The sequence below is a fragment of the Microtus pennsylvanicus genome, chromosome X (assembly GCF_037038515.1).
Source record: "Microtus pennsylvanicus isolate mMicPen1 chromosome X, mMicPen1.hap1, whole genome shotgun sequence".
Lineage (NCBI taxonomy): Eukaryota > Metazoa > Chordata > Mammalia > Rodentia > Cricetidae > Microtus > Microtus pennsylvanicus.
In genome coordinates this window covers 26,517,660-26,533,039 of record NC_134601.1, presented here as the reverse complement: position 1 = coordinate 26,533,039, position 15,380 = coordinate 26,517,660, and the positions used below count along the sequence as shown (strand labels likewise).

Sequence of the window (15,380 nt, the reverse complement as noted above, 5' to 3'; positions counted from 1 at the left end):
TCTTCTGTGACAGGGTGTTGATGGGCAACAATCTTGTGCAGATAATTGCTGCTTCTGCAAGTTGAAGCTGGCTGTTGTATGAGATTTTAGTCTGTCTCATTTATTGGTTCCATTCTTCCAGGTCCCACCACCTATAGAACAGTACACAGTCCATCAATAAGGGATAAGACCTAGATACCATTTACTCCATCTATTTCAGGATTTGGGTTAGCTTGATCTTTTGCCTATCTGTTACACATTAATCATGCTATTATTTTTTAATTTTTATTTTTTCACACTGAATTTTTGGGTAAATTTTTCTTAAAATATGTACTTTTGACAGTAGTTGCATTGAATTTGAAAGATCACTTGGGTACAATTGACAACTTAACAAATTTAAGTCTTTGAACTTTTTAACATGGAATATGTTTTGACTTATTTGTTTTATCTTTACATTTTTACAAATTTTCAAGTGAAATATTTTAGTGTACAAATGTCAGAAATCCTTGGTTAAATCTTTCATTTTTGAGTTTTTTTGAGACAGAATTTCTCTGTGTAACTGCCTTGGCTGTCCTGGAACTCATTCTGTAGACCAGGCTGGCCTTGAACTCACAAGTGCTAGGATTAGAGTGATGTACCACCACCACTACCCAGCTTAAATTTATTATTTATTTATATTTTAAAAACTTTTTGTGTGTTTTTCTCTGTGTAGCTTTGGAGCCTGTCCTGGAACCTGCTTTGTAGACCAGTCTTGGCTTCAACTCACAGACATCTGCCTGCCTCTGTCTCCCAAGTATTGGGATTAAAGGCAGGCAACACCACTGCCCAGATAAACTTATTTTTAAATGTTTTTCTTTTTACTATGAATTTAATCATTTAACACCATTTTTAGATTGTTTTCATCAATATAGACAGCTAATTGTTATGCATATCCTGCAACGTTGTCTTTGCATGTTTTGATATTTTTGAAGAAAACTGAGCGTTTGCAAGAAATCTTCCATTATTAGCTGTTTTGGTTTTATTGCTATGACGTTTTAAGTGTTGATATATCAGATCATCTCTGTGCAGCAGAAATATTATTTTTTTTCTAATTCAAGTGATTTTTTGTTTCTTTATGTCTACTTGCTCTGGTAACACTGAATTTCCTTTATTTGGGAATGCCTCAATTTCTCCCTTGTTTCAGGAGAATAGTCTTTCCAGATGTAGAATTCTCTGTTATTCTCTAAAGATGTTACTCCAATCTTTCTGGCTTCCTTGGTTTTTATTGAGAAATCCACTGAATAACTTTCTTTTTGTTTTTTTTTTAAAAAAATGTTTCTCTCTATAGCTCTGGTTGGTCTGAAACTTGCCATATAGAGTAGATTGACTTTGAACTTGCCTTCAGTATGGGACTACAGGTAGACAGCACCATTCCTCAGCTTTTACAAGCTTATTGAGGGTCCCTTTCAAGTGATGAATTTATTTTCTTGCTGCTTTCAAGATTCCCAATTTGTTTTTATCCTCTGATAGATTATAATATGCCATGGTTTCTATCTCCTTCAGTTGAACCTACATAGATGTCACTGAAGTTCTCGTATTTGTAAGTGAATGTCTACTTTAATATTGAGTTAGAAGTGTCACTCCCAGCCTTCCAAGTGCTTTGTGCTTGGACTCCAGCTCCCAGCCTGCCAAGCGCTGACCCCACAGGGTATTTAAACTTGTGCTGAAAGGAGAAACACATGGTTTTAGGTTTGCATGTGTGCTTCCTCTGTCTTTCCCTTGCCATGCTTTCCTGGACACTCAGGAGTGTGCCATCTATTAAACATGAACATTTAATTTGGTTTGATTTGGTCTGATTGGACTTCTTTTGTGTCGGCAGAGTGGCTTGTCTTAAGATTTTTCTTAACAGATGAGGTTTCCACCAAAAGGGTTCTTTTTTACCACAGGTCCAGGGCACAGGGCTGTGCTGAAAAATGCTTTTACTGCACATGCCCTCCACCAGGCAAGATTGACTCCAGGTGAGTTTCTCTTTTAAAGTGCATGCTCAATAGGGTTTAGAGTGACCCATTCACTTTTCAGTTTCTCTGATGAAGCTGTGGGCCCACACATGCGGTGAAAGTCAGACACTTTCACTGAGGTGAATTTTGAGTGATCGTGGTTATTTTGGAGCTAAGTTAGCTGGGCGGCAGGACTAAAAGCAGGCCCACTCCTCACATTCAATTTTTCACAGTCCCATCTGTAATGGAAAAATTAAAAATGCTGCAGATCCCCAGCAGTGACAGACAGCAGAAACACTGCAGGTCCCCAAGTGGTGGCAGCGGGCTGTGTGGCAGCAGGCAGCCGGCCCTGAGAGCAGCCAGTCCCAGACAGGGATGGCTATATGGTGGAGGAGGGTCTTCTTTCTATGTGTTGCTTTCATTGGTTGAATAAAGAAAACTGCCTTGGCCTTTTGATAGGGAAGCCCTTAGGTGGGTGGAGTAGACAGAACAGAATGCTAGGAAGAAGGGAAGTATGGTAGATGCCATGCTTCTCCTGCCCAAGATGGATGCTGGTTAGACTCATGCCGATAAGACACAGTCAAGTGGCAATACACATTAATGGAGATGGGTTAAATTAATATGTGAGAGTTAGCCAATAAGGAGCTGGAGATAATGGGCCAGGCAGTGTTTTGATTAATACAATTTCCACATGGTTATTTTGGAGCTAAGTTAGCCGGGCGGCAGGACTAAAAGCAGGCCCACTCCTCACTCTCCTTACTACAGCTGCAGGTCCCTGAGCTGGTCCAGGGCAGGGAGACATGCAGCGGCAGACAAGAGACAGAGACATGGATAGGCACATGCAGAGTGAGGTTAGATATTTATTATGTGGGTTATGGAGGGGGAAGAGAGAAGGGGAGAAGAACAGAGAGAGATAGAGAGAGAGAGAGAAGAGAGAGAGAGAGGGAGAGAGAGAAGAGAGAGAGAGGGAAAGAGAAGGGAGAGACAGAAGCTGCCTCTTCAAGAGGGAGATGGAAAAGGGAAGGAACTCAGGCTGGAAGCTGAAGATCAGCCTGCCTCAGCGGACAGGGGAGGGACGGGGCATGGTTTGTCTCTTAAAGAGACAGAACAGATCATTACACCATCTTCAACTCAAGAATTGTCTCAGCAGATGCACTGTGACACACTTGAGCCACACAGGCATATGCTAAAATGGGTATCTTATGATTCTAAGCTGATTCCTAAGAGCCCTCTTACAAAAAATTTCTTTAACTTGGGGCCTAACTTAAAGCAAACATCGCTCCAAAAGACTGTGGTTCCTAGATGCAGTTCCTAGATGCATGCTCCTGTCCTGCTCCCCTCCCCTTTCCCTGCTTCTTTAAACTATCTGCTGTGCTTTTCTGGCCTTTGTCCCTACCTCCTCTTACAGTGTTTGCTCTAAAGTTTCTTTATTTGTCTGTCTGTTTAAATGATATGGCCACAGTATATCTGTGTGAGCATGCGGATTTATGTTTCTGTGTGGATGTGTGCTTCCAGATTGCAGCAGCTCTGGAAAAACACAGACACATGGGTAGCTGCCATTTTGACCTCACCACCATCTTCGGTGAGGGCAATCACGTGTGCTAGCTGCCATTTTGGTAAGGGTAACCACATGTGCTAGTATTCTACTAGCATTGATAAACTGTAACTAATTAAATAATATACACATCTAAATTTAGCTTATAGTTTGAAATAATAGGCAGTTTAAAATAATGCCCAGTTTAAAATCATAGGCAATAGTACTTGGTTCCCCAAAAAATGCTTTTACAGATCTGAGGGCATGACATTTTAACAAGAGCTTCTAACACAGACATAAAGCTTCCACAGCATCCTTTAGCTCCTCCAAGAAGATTTAAAACCTTCCACTTCCATGCCTTGCCTTTGAGTTTGGTACAACCCACATAGCAGCAAAAAGCAGCCTTTTACCTCAACAGTCCAGCTTTCTGGATGCTTCACCCGGGAATCAATCTTCTCATCCTGCCAAGCCAGGTAGATTAAATCTTCCCCTCACAGGAAAAATCTTTGAGCCTCTTGTACTCAACAGCTAATGGCAAGCACTGCATCTAGGCTGGTGTTCTCCAAAGACTAAGGAAAGGATTTGGAATTGCCTGCATAGCTAAAAAGCTGCCTCATTTTTGCTCTTTTATCCCTCCCAGATCTGTGTAAGGGCATTTGACAACTTAGGGTACTATTCTTTAACAGGTTCCATAGTCCAGAATTAACAGGTTTCAGTTGTAACTTCAGAAGTTCAGAGTTCCCAATTTAATTGTATTCTAAAATGCTCATACCTTTTAACCTAAAGCAATAGCATTTTGCTAGATGTAAATCTGTTCCAGTTCTCTTACAAGTTCCTGGAAAAGTTCTGCTGCTGTATCAAAATCAGGTCTGGTAAAAAACTAACAGTCTTTAGAGCTCTTTGCTAACCCCAGACACTTTCGAGCATATTTTACAGGTCACTCCTGCTGCCTGGGCCAAAACCAGCTTACAAAGTGCTCTCCAGATAATGCCAAGCACCTGCACCAGCTCCTGGGACTTCACCATTGGTACCAACTCTCCTGGATCAAGGACACTGCCAACTAAAATCTGGCTCTTCTGGATCAAGGATCCTGCATGCCATCTTAGAGGAGTACTTGAGTACAGGCATGGTCAATAGAGCAAAAATTAGAGGAATATGGGAAAGGCCATAATTCTTTTGTCTCCTGAATAAAAGCAAAAGGTAAAAGACAGATACCATAAGATCAAACCCCACTTTATAGCTGTGTGGTTTTGAAGAGTGTCTATGCTATTAATGGTAGTAGCTTCAATTCTTGTCTAAGCTAGCTACTATAATGTTACTAACACTGTGTATACTCATTTGTTTTGTTTGATCTTTGCTCCCTTTTCTTTTTGTTGCTCAACTGGTCTTTATTACTTTCATTTCCCATAAGCATAACTTTGATATAACCTCACAAATGTTTTCTTTTGTAGTCTTCACCGAGAGTCTGGAAGCTGTATCATTACTTTACATTGGAGAAGTGTAGGCAGGGTAAGGGGTGGAGAGAGGACTCTTCATGCAGATTACATTTGTAGAAACCAGTGGCTTGAAGTAGATTCACTTTCCCTATACTCTCATTTAGGTTTAGTCCTACTTGAGTCCTTACTAGTCCTGTTGTTCTAGGCCATAAGAAAGCTGTGTTTTTTTTTCAAGACAGGGTTTCTCTATAGCTTTGGAGCCTGTCTTGGAAATAGCTCTTGTAGACCAGGCCGGCCTCGAACTGACAAAGATCTGCCTGCCTCTGCCTCCGGAGTGCTGGGATTAGAGGTGTGTGCCACCACCGCCTGGCGAAGCAAACTGTTTTGTTGGATATATTCAAATCTGCATTAGGCATCATTCTCTAGAAGAACAGATCTAGTAGACATATATTATATTAGATTGGTTAACAGGATAAAGGCTGGTATTCCAATAATGGCTCTCTGCATGCAGGAGAGGGAATTGACCTGGTAATTACTTAGTCTCTGAAGCTAAATGCCTCAGTCTCAAAGCAGTGCTAGAAGCTTGGAGCTCCCTGCTGAGTTGCTAGTGTTCAGTCTATTTTAGAAGGCAGAAAAATGCAGTTTACTCTCAGGAGGACAGCCGCAACTTCAGATGTGTGTCAACCATCACAATGAACAACACAAAGAATACTATAAATTCTCTTTCAAAAACGCAACTGGAAATTTACAGGTAAATGGAGAGAACTTGAAATAATAATCTTGAGTGAGTATCCTAAAGAAGCTAAATAAGAAGGTGAACCCAAAGAAAAACATATAGCTATCCTCCTGGTTATGGGAAGTAGACAAGATTGCAGGGCAAAAAATTGGGATCTTGGGGGTGGGGTGAGAGGGGGGTAAGGGGAGATGGGGAGAGAAAAGTGAGAAGGGGAGGATGGGGAGAACTTGGGGAAACGGGATGATTGGGATAAAAGAAGGTTGGATGGGGAGCAGGGAAGCACATATCTTAATTAAGGGAGCCATCTTAGGGTTGGCAAGAGACTTGGACCTAGAGGGGCTCCCAGGTGCCCAGGGCGATGTCCCCAGGTAGTTCTAGGGGCAGCTGAGGATAGGGAACCTGAAATGACCCTATCCTATAGCCATACTGATGAATATCTTGCATATCATCATAGAACCTTCATCTGGTGATGGATGGAGATAGAGACAGAGACCCACACTGGAGCACCAGACTGAGCTCCCAATGTCCCAATGAGGAGCAGAAGAAGGGAGAACATGAGCAAAGAAGTCAGGACCACAAGGGGTGCACCCACCCACGGAGACAGTGGGGCTGATCTATTGGGAGCTCACCAAGGCCAGCTGGACTGTGACTGAAAAAGCATGGGATAAAACCGGACTCTTTGAACATGGAGGACAATGAGGGCTACTGAGAAGCCAAGGACAATGGCACTGGGTTTTGATCCTACTTCATGTTCTGGCTTTCTGGGAGCCTAGCCAGTTTGGATGTTCACCTTCCTAGACCAGGATGGAGGGGGGAGGACTTTGGACTTTCCACAGGGCAGGGAACCCTGACTGCTCTTCAGACTGGAGAGGGAGGGGGAGAGGAGTGGGGGGAGGGGGAGAGGAGTGGGAGGAGATGGAGGGAAATGGGAGGCTGGGAGGAGGCAGAATTTTTTTTTCAATAAAAATAATAAAAAATAAAATAAAATAAAATAATCTTGAGTGAGGTAAACCAGACCCAGAAAGACAAATATCTAATGTTTTCTCTCATGCATAGATGTTAGCTTTTCAGCTTTAGTTATGTGTGTCTTTTTATTTGTGTTGTGTCCAGATTACAACCCCCAGAGAGAGACCACCAGAGAGGCCCAGACTGTAATAAGCAAGGTTTAATCAGTATAGTACAAACCATGTTTGGAACCTCAGTCTACTGACCCCGATACAGTGAGGCAGAGAGGAGTTGTATCTCCTCTGTGGGGTAAGCTTTTAAAGGCACAATTACAAAGAGAATCTTTGAAGCTGCTTTGGCACGGGTACAAGGACTTTTGCTCCCTCCCATTCTGCTAAGTCAGCTTTCTCCTGAGTTAGGCCATCTTTATCAGCCTGTACCAGGTGGCTGGCTGGGCTGAGGTAAGTGACCTTGTGCTCAGAATCTCCCGGCTGGGAGAGGGGAAGGCCACTATCTTCCTGGGAAAACATTCTGCTAGGAAATTCTCATCCCTTTGAGAATAAGGGGTGAAGGTACCACAATTTCATATACCAATATACAGGTTAGGGAATTAGTAAGGGGCCACGGGGAGGAAGGGAGTCTTTCAAGGAATGGGGAATAGAATATAGTTTTATAAAGGGGGAAAGGATTGGGCTGATGGTACACACCTGTAGAAGGAGCAGCAGGCCACTTCCTGCCGCCTGGCTCCTGAACGGCTAGCTTTACCCAAAATAATTACACGGAAACTGTATTCTTTTAAACATTTATTTTATTTTATTTTATTTTATTTTATTTTATTTTATTCTCTGTACTCTCCTTACTAGGTTTGGTTGATAACCAGTAGTAATGATTAATTACTTATACCCATTTACGTCCTAAATTTTCTGATGTAAAAAGCTATTAACGAACAGATATGTACCCTAAAGATTTAAAGTAGAGCTGACTGATTCTTTTCAATATATATAAGTATAGGTTTGTGATTTCTTTAAGATTCCTTATAAGATTACCTTTCAAGATAAGTAATAAAGTAATTGGCCCTTTCTTTGTGACTTGTAGTGAGGAGGTGAGCAGGCATGCTTTTCGTCCTGCCCGGCTTCCGTACAGCTAGCTTCACACCCGCTGCTCCTTCTACAGTGACTACAAAATGCAGCCTGCCAGTGAAAGACCTGACAAGAACACCTTGCTTGCCACATGGTTAATCTATAACAGGTTGCTTGGGTATGGATGTATGTGGGTTCTTGGGATGATTTGTTTTTCACTTGTAATACATACAATGTTTAATCATGTGGGGGAGATGAAAAACACGTTTTCCCTATAATCATCCACTTGAGAAATGGAAATGCAGCTGTTTTGACTCTTGTCTGGAAGATTCTGTTGGGGTATAAAACCTGTAAAACAACATGAGATAGAAGAGAGAGAATAAAGAGAGAGAATAAAAAAGAGAAGAAATAAAGAAGGAAAACATCAAGAGAGCTTGTGAATGCCTTTTTCCGTAACCCTCCTCAGATGGAAAAGTTTAGCCTCGCCAACTCTGTGGATTCCTATCAAAGCTCTGTGCTGCTGGAGACTGGTCCCATTTGGCTACTTCTTGTTCTTGCTAGCATTTTTTATCTGTGCCTGTAATTAGCTTCTCAGCACAAAAAGCATATCTATGAATAAACAGAGTTGTAGGTTGGTGCCAAACCTGCTTTAAAGCTACCAGAAAGGCGGGTACAAGGGAAATATATCTAAAGTAATATGCAACCATTCCTCTGTGCTACCAGCCTTTCGAAAAGGGCATGGGGGATAAGGTAGAATAATGGGAGAGACTTTTAGCAAAAACATTGTAGGTGTGTTTGAAACTGTGAGAGAATATATAATTTTAAAATGTCTTTTTCTCCCCCAAGCAAAACAAATCGTATCATTTGCTTTCAACATTTCATCATACAAAGTATTGCACTTTTACTGAATCATGTTATTCATTTGAGTGATGTAATGTAGGAAGTCAATTGCACGTAACAAGGTGGAATAGGATATTAGGTAAACCGCCAAGGTCTAGAGTTAATGCAGAATGATAGTTAAATGGCTGAAATAAAGCTTTGGTTTGAGACAAGCCTGGTCTACAGAGTGACAGCCAGAGCCGGTGAAACCTTGTCTCAAAAAACCAAAACCAAAACCAAACAAAAACCTTTGGGCATTTAGTTTAGTTTTATTTTTCGTTGTTTGTTTTTTCCCAGCCGCGGTTTATTTACATTCAGGTGGGTGCTATAGCAACAGGCCTGGAGAGGCTGTAGCAGGAATGCAAAGGTGGAGAGGGGAGTCTGTGTGTCTGCAGTGACAGCTGAGTGGAGAGAACAGGGAGGAGTGGGGGAGACCAAAGCTGCTGGGGAAGCAAGTCAGGGCCGGGCCAAAGGTTATCTGGACCCTATGCCCTAAGCCCCTACCCGCTACTGTCTCCTGACTCCAGGCCAGGGCTGGGAGTTCTCTGGGCAACTCTCTACAGGAACAAAGCACACAGAGATGTTGTTTCTGCTCTCCCGTAATAAAGTCAGAGGGCATCCATTCCAGCATTTCTCCTTCGCCTCTGGCTCGGGTTAGGGCCATGTGATAGAGAACTCGGCTCTAGTCCATATTTCAGAGGCATTACTTTTCCCTGGCGTCTCAGCCCACCAGCGCCACACTATGGCCCAGAGTGAACACAACAAGCATTGCTGGTCTAGTGGATGGGGTGGGGGAGGGAGGGGTGGGATGGGGTTAGAAGAGGGGCTCCAGAGGGCCTTCGAGTCACAGGCACTACACACGTGGTGTTAGTGAAGCCGGAACCAGGGTGCCACCTGGTCAGCACAATAAGCACATCTTTCTTCTTGAAGAATCCTTGGGCCTTGCCAACATTCCTGGCCAAGTCCACACCGAGTTCTACATCCTCAGCCCAGGCATCTTGTGCTGCATCCTTACACAGCACAGATGGGCCTGGCTAGCTGTCTGAAGATTGCGTGTCACAGCAATGACAGGAGCGGAGAATGTGAGTGGTACCTGGCTGCCTGGTGAGCCCTCCTGCCAGGCATGATGAGCATGCTAATGGCCCCACCGCAGCCCTTGAAAGAAGCCTCCACAGCGCTTCTGTGGAGGTAGAAAGAGGCAGCTTCTGTCTCATGGGCCGTCAGGTGTGGCATGCAAAGTCTCCAGAGGGTAGTCTCCTTTGGCTGGTTCTCCTGGCAACATGATGGAGCATCTAGAACTGCATTGGCCACATTACTGCCCTCAGCACGAATAGGGCAGGGTTTCCTGATCATGCTCTTCTGCATCTGTGTGGCACAGACGATGGGCCTCCCAGCTCGGTTGTATCATCCTCTGAGCCAGGAAGACCTTCTCCACAGTAATCTATTGATTACCAAAAGCCACCACGATCCCACCTCTGGCCTCCAAAATCTCATCAAACATGCGGACACCTTCACGGTTCTCAATTTTGCTGGTGATCTTCTTGTTCTTGTCCTTCTCTCGTGGGACCGCCCTAAACTCGTGCACATTAGCTTCCTTGCTGATGAAAGATGCAAATGCCATCTTGCTCTGCTCCAAACTTCAGATCCTGGATGTTCTTTTCTGACACCTAAGGGAAGTCCTCAGAGCTCCATCCCTTACCCAAGGAGCCACCAGTCTCCACATCTGTCACCAGGAAATCAGCACATTTCTCCTTCATCTGCAATGAAACGTGGCCCCCATCCACGTAGATCTTGCTGCCAACCTCTGCCATCTTACAATTGTTCTTACAGTCTAGACACAGGATGTTCTTATCACACTTCTCTGCATAGGCATTGTCTGGGGCGATTTTCAGAGTGGCTCGCTTCTTCAGCTCCACTTAGTGCCACTGCCCTTGATGAGTTCAGTCCGGATTTCAGGTACCTTTGTGTCCAGAGCTACAGCAATGGACAGGTAGAGAATGGGTTCAGATGAGAAGCTTTCTGTGGCTGCATGCCCGCTCTTGATGATTTCTGCATGGTATTCGTAAATTCCATGAGAGAAATTCAGGCGAGCTACCTTCATTTCAGACTTGTTCATCCCCTTCAGCATCTCCATAGATCAGGAAGGAGGACCAGAGGTACAAATGATGCCAGTGTTGAGGGCTGTTATGGATGTCAGTGTTCAGGGGCGCATGTGTTCCTGTGTTCCAAGAAGGTGTCAGCGTGGCTGCGTGGGGCTGCTGAGTCTGGATGAAGGCAGCTTCTGCTTTGCTGTTTTGGCATGGTTCCTAAGGTCCTTTGGGTCCTGCTGTAATACCTAAATTGGACACCAGGGCGCATCAAGTTTAAAGTAAGCACTGGGGTCACAGGGACACAAATGGAGGCAAAGTTCTTGCTGTGGACTCCTCAATCTCTTACTTCTCCATACCTGGACCATTATCAGGCTGCAACTCAAAGATATTCCTAATCTGAGCATCTGCATACCTACTCAGGAGCTGAGCAGGAGCTAGCTCCGAGTTCCCAGTTTATTCTAAAGCCTTCTTGCAGCCTAGAGGTCTGTTCCCAGGCCACCACGGTCTGGCCAACATGGCAGAGTCACTGAAGTTAAAAGACACCTGTAAAGAAGCGAAGGCTCCGTGGACGGTGGTCGGGTGAAGTTTAGCTGCCCTGGTATCATCTTAATGAACAGTAAGACTGCAGTTGATGAAACCCTAGGCTGAGGACTTGATGGAATGATCTGGTGTTGTGTAGTGGAGGCAGTATCATACTTAAACTGCCAACAAAGAATTGTCATTTGCAGGTCTACAGTGATGGCTCAGTGGTTATGAGTACTGGCTGCTTTTCTAGAGGACCCAGGTTTTTATTCTCATCCACAAGGTGGCTAACAATCATCTGTAACTCCAGTTCTAGTGGATCTGATGCCCTCTTCTGGCCTTCATTGGCAATGCATACGTGTGGTGCAAAGACATACATGCAAGCAAAGACATCCAGGCACATAAAAATTAAAATAAATATTTAAAAAAGAGTTGCCATTTCTACAAGTATAATAGCTTTTGAGAAATTCTTAATATACTTTTAAAACTAAACCCCTTTTACGTATCTAAGGACCTGTGTGTGTGTGTGTATGTGTGTGAATAGGGAACAATGAAGTTTGGTTGGCAACAGGTTTCTTTTCACACTGGTAACCAACAAATATGTGATGTTATAACACACTAGAATAGAGGCGTAGGAACCTTCCTCACGAGGATGTGCTCCCATGTTTCTCCCACCCAGGAGCATGGTGTGGACTTCACTGGAACTTTTGCCTAAAATGTGCTTCAGTGGTTGCAGTTCAAGCTACTAGAGATGCCATCCGCATCTTTTGACATCTTCAACGTCAGATATACCGTGGCCCTTGCGATATTCAGATCTATCTCCCATTTCTGAACTTCTGTAGCTAGGCTGTTCGCTACTAGATGGCTTACAGCTTGGTACTGTTTCTCACCAGGACTAGCACCAAATGTTCCCGTTATCAGTTTGGATTCACCCAGAACACAGGGCCCAAACCTGTAACAGCATTCTGTCCTCCTCTTCTCTAAAGGGAAAAGCTTTCTTTTTACATTGGTGAGCAGCCAGTCTTTGAAGATGAGGTAGAGAAACCCTGCAAGGGGTAGCTCACGAAGATGGAGAAAAGCTTGATGTCATCAGGTGAGTTATGAAAGAAGATTAATTATCACTGAGTCTACACTGAGAAAAGCTATAGGGAAATATTCTGAACAAATTTAACCTAGTAAATTAGACAGTCTACAAGGAACAGACAAATTCCTAGAAAAATATGTGCTACTAAAAACTACTTTGAAAAAATGAGAATCTTAATTGACCTATAATAGTAATAAAATTGCATTGGTAATCACTGTCCTTTCACAAGGAACACGGACTCATATGGCTTCCCTGATCAATTCTAGCAGACACTTAAGGAACTAACATTGATAATATAACATTCCTCTTAGACATTAGAAGAAGGAAGGCTCACCGGGCGGTGGTGGCACACGCCTTTAATCCCAGCACTTGGGAGGCAGAGGCAGGGGGATCTCTGTGAGTTTGTTTACAAGAGCTAGTTCCAGCACAACCAGGACTGTTACACAGAGAAACCCCACCTTGAAAAACCAAAAAAAAAAAGAATGCTTCCCAACTCATCATAACAGTCAGTGTTGCACTAATATCAAAACAAAGATATTCAAGAAAAAATCCTACAAGCCCCTTATGAAGATAGACACAAAATTTCACAGCAAAATACTCTCAAATGGAGTTTGGCAAAAGATTATACACATGAAAAACTGGTGTTAGTGTCAGGAGTGTAGTTAGTTCCATGTATTGACTACTCTAATATAATGTACTAAGAAATTAGAATACAGTATGATTAACTTTAATAGATGGGGAAAAGATACTTCAAAAACTTCAAACACAATTATATGGTCAGAACAACGAACTAGGTACAGGAAACGAACTTCCTCAGTCTGATAAGGAACATGTAGGAAAACCCCACGAGTATCCCATGTACAGTAGTGAGTAATAGAAATCTGTCTGTGAGCAGGAAGAAATAAGGATGTCTGTTTTACCATTTCTATTTAGCTTTGTGCTGGAGGGTCAAGCCAGGGCAATCAGGCTAGACAAAGAAACAAAAGACACCCAGAATGGAAGGAAATAAACATAGCTATCTCTACTTACAGATTTGGTACAATCCCTATTAAAATTCCATATGCCTTCCTACTTCTCCATTTTGACAACACAATGCTAAATCATATGGAAATTTAAGAGAACCAAAATAGCCAAAATAACTTTGAAAAGGAGGTACAAAGTTTTAGTCCTAATGTTCCTGATTCAGTTACACACTAGAACCCTGTAGTAATCAGGACAGTGTAGTACTGAAATAAAGACAGTACATAGTGGATGGGGGTATATGTCATTTTGAAGAGTGCTTTCCTAGCATGGATGAATCCCTGAGTTCTGTCCCACTACCACATAAACTGGGTGTGGTAGGGAATACTAGTTATCTCAATAGCAGCGAGGACCAGAAGTTGAAAGCCATCTTCTGTAACATGAGGGCCGGTTTGTTGGGGTTTGTGTCCTGCCCAGTTCCCCACAGCCGGCAAGCCCCAAAGAAAATCACACAGAGGTCTCCATAAGTTATAAAACCAATTGGCCCATTAGCTCAGGCTACTTATTAGCTCTTGTAGCTTATATTAACCCATTGTTCTTATCTAAGTTAGCCACATGGCTAGATACCTTTCTCATTGGGCTAGATTACATCTGCTTCTTCGGTGGTCTGTGCAGGAATGGGAGGAATGAGCTTCCTCATTCCTAGCATTCTCCTGTTCTCATCCCCCCGCCTCTACTTCATATCTGGATGACCTGCCTCTACTTCCTGCTTGGCCAATTGGTGTTTACTTAAAACATGATTGACAGAATACAGACAATTCTCCCGTACCAATTTCCACTTATGTAGCAAATTCTGGGCAGCCAGGGATACATGAGAGCTTGGAGGAGGAAGAGAGAGACACACACACATAGAGACAGAGAGATACACATAGATAGAAAGACAGCGTCACACACAGAGAGGCAGACACACATAGAGTTTCATAAATGATTGAAATAAAATTTAATATCCAGAAATAAGCCCACTTATTTATACACTTATATATCTGTGGTCATATGATTTTCAACAAAGTTGTCAAGACAATTTGTTAAAACAATTCAATAGTAAAATATCAGTTTTGTTATCAAATTTTGCTGGGTCCACCACCTCATATCATACTCAAAATGCATCAAAGACTTACATCTAAGAGCTGGATCTGTTAAATTATTAGTTGAAAATATAATTAAATACCTTAGTGCATTTGAATCAGTCCAGGCAAATATAGATGTTTCATCAAAAATAAAATAAAAAACCTTCTATATTAAATGGTACTGTCAATAAAGTGAAATGATAACCCACAGAATGGGGGAAAATAAAGTGAAATGATAACACAAAGAATGGGAGGAAATACTTGCATTACCTAGCAGATAAGGAGGTACTATTAGGGGGAATAATGGTCTCATACCTAGAAACAAACAGATAAATAACTTTATTTATTTGGAGAGGATCTCGTGTAGATCCGACTGGCTGTGAACTCACTTTTAGCAAAAGATGACTGTAACTGGCCTTCTTTTGGGCCACCAAGCAGCTCCCAAATCACTATATGGAGACTTATTATTAGTTATGATTAGTTATGGTTAGTTTAGGCTTGTCCCTCCAGCTCTTAAAACTTATTTTAACCAATTTTTCTCCATCTACATTTGGACTCAGGACTTTTTAACCTTTGTTTGATTTTGTCATATAAATGGAAACACAGGCTGTATGGTCCCTTGGGACTGGCTTTTTGATATAGCATTTCCCTTTCTTTCTCCCTTGTTCTTTCTTCTCTCTCAAGCCTTGATTCCTCCTCCTACTTCTTCTCTCTGCCTGCCAGCCCTGCCTATCCCTCTACTCCCAGATATTGGCCATTCAGCTTTTTATTAGACCAATCAGGTGCCGTAGGCAGGCAAAGCAACACATCTGTATATCATTGAACAAACGCAGCATAAACAAATGTAATGCACTACAAAGTTAAAGTAATATCCCACAAGAGATGGCCTTGAACTCCTAACCCTCCTGCCTCCACCTCACAAGTTCTGTGACTACAGCCATGTCCTATCACACCCAACTCAAGAGCCAACTTAAAAATAAAGGGTTTGAACAAACATTTCTCAAAGAAAAATATACAGATTATCAATGAGCAC

General features: G+C 42.6%; 1 long non-coding RNA gene and 1 pseudogene across 1 annotated transcript in view; both read right to left on the bottom strand.

Moving 5' to 3' along the window:
* Positions 1-15,380, bottom strand: part of LOC142841772 (uncharacterized) — a 345,599-nt gene that overhangs the window by 47,742 nt on the left and 282,477 nt on the right. The gene's annotated exons all lie outside the window — the stretch shown is intronic.
* LOC142841550 (pyruvate kinase PKM pseudogene) overlaps positions 9,341-15,380 on the bottom strand; it is a 36,265-nt pseudogene continuing 30,225 nt past the window's right edge.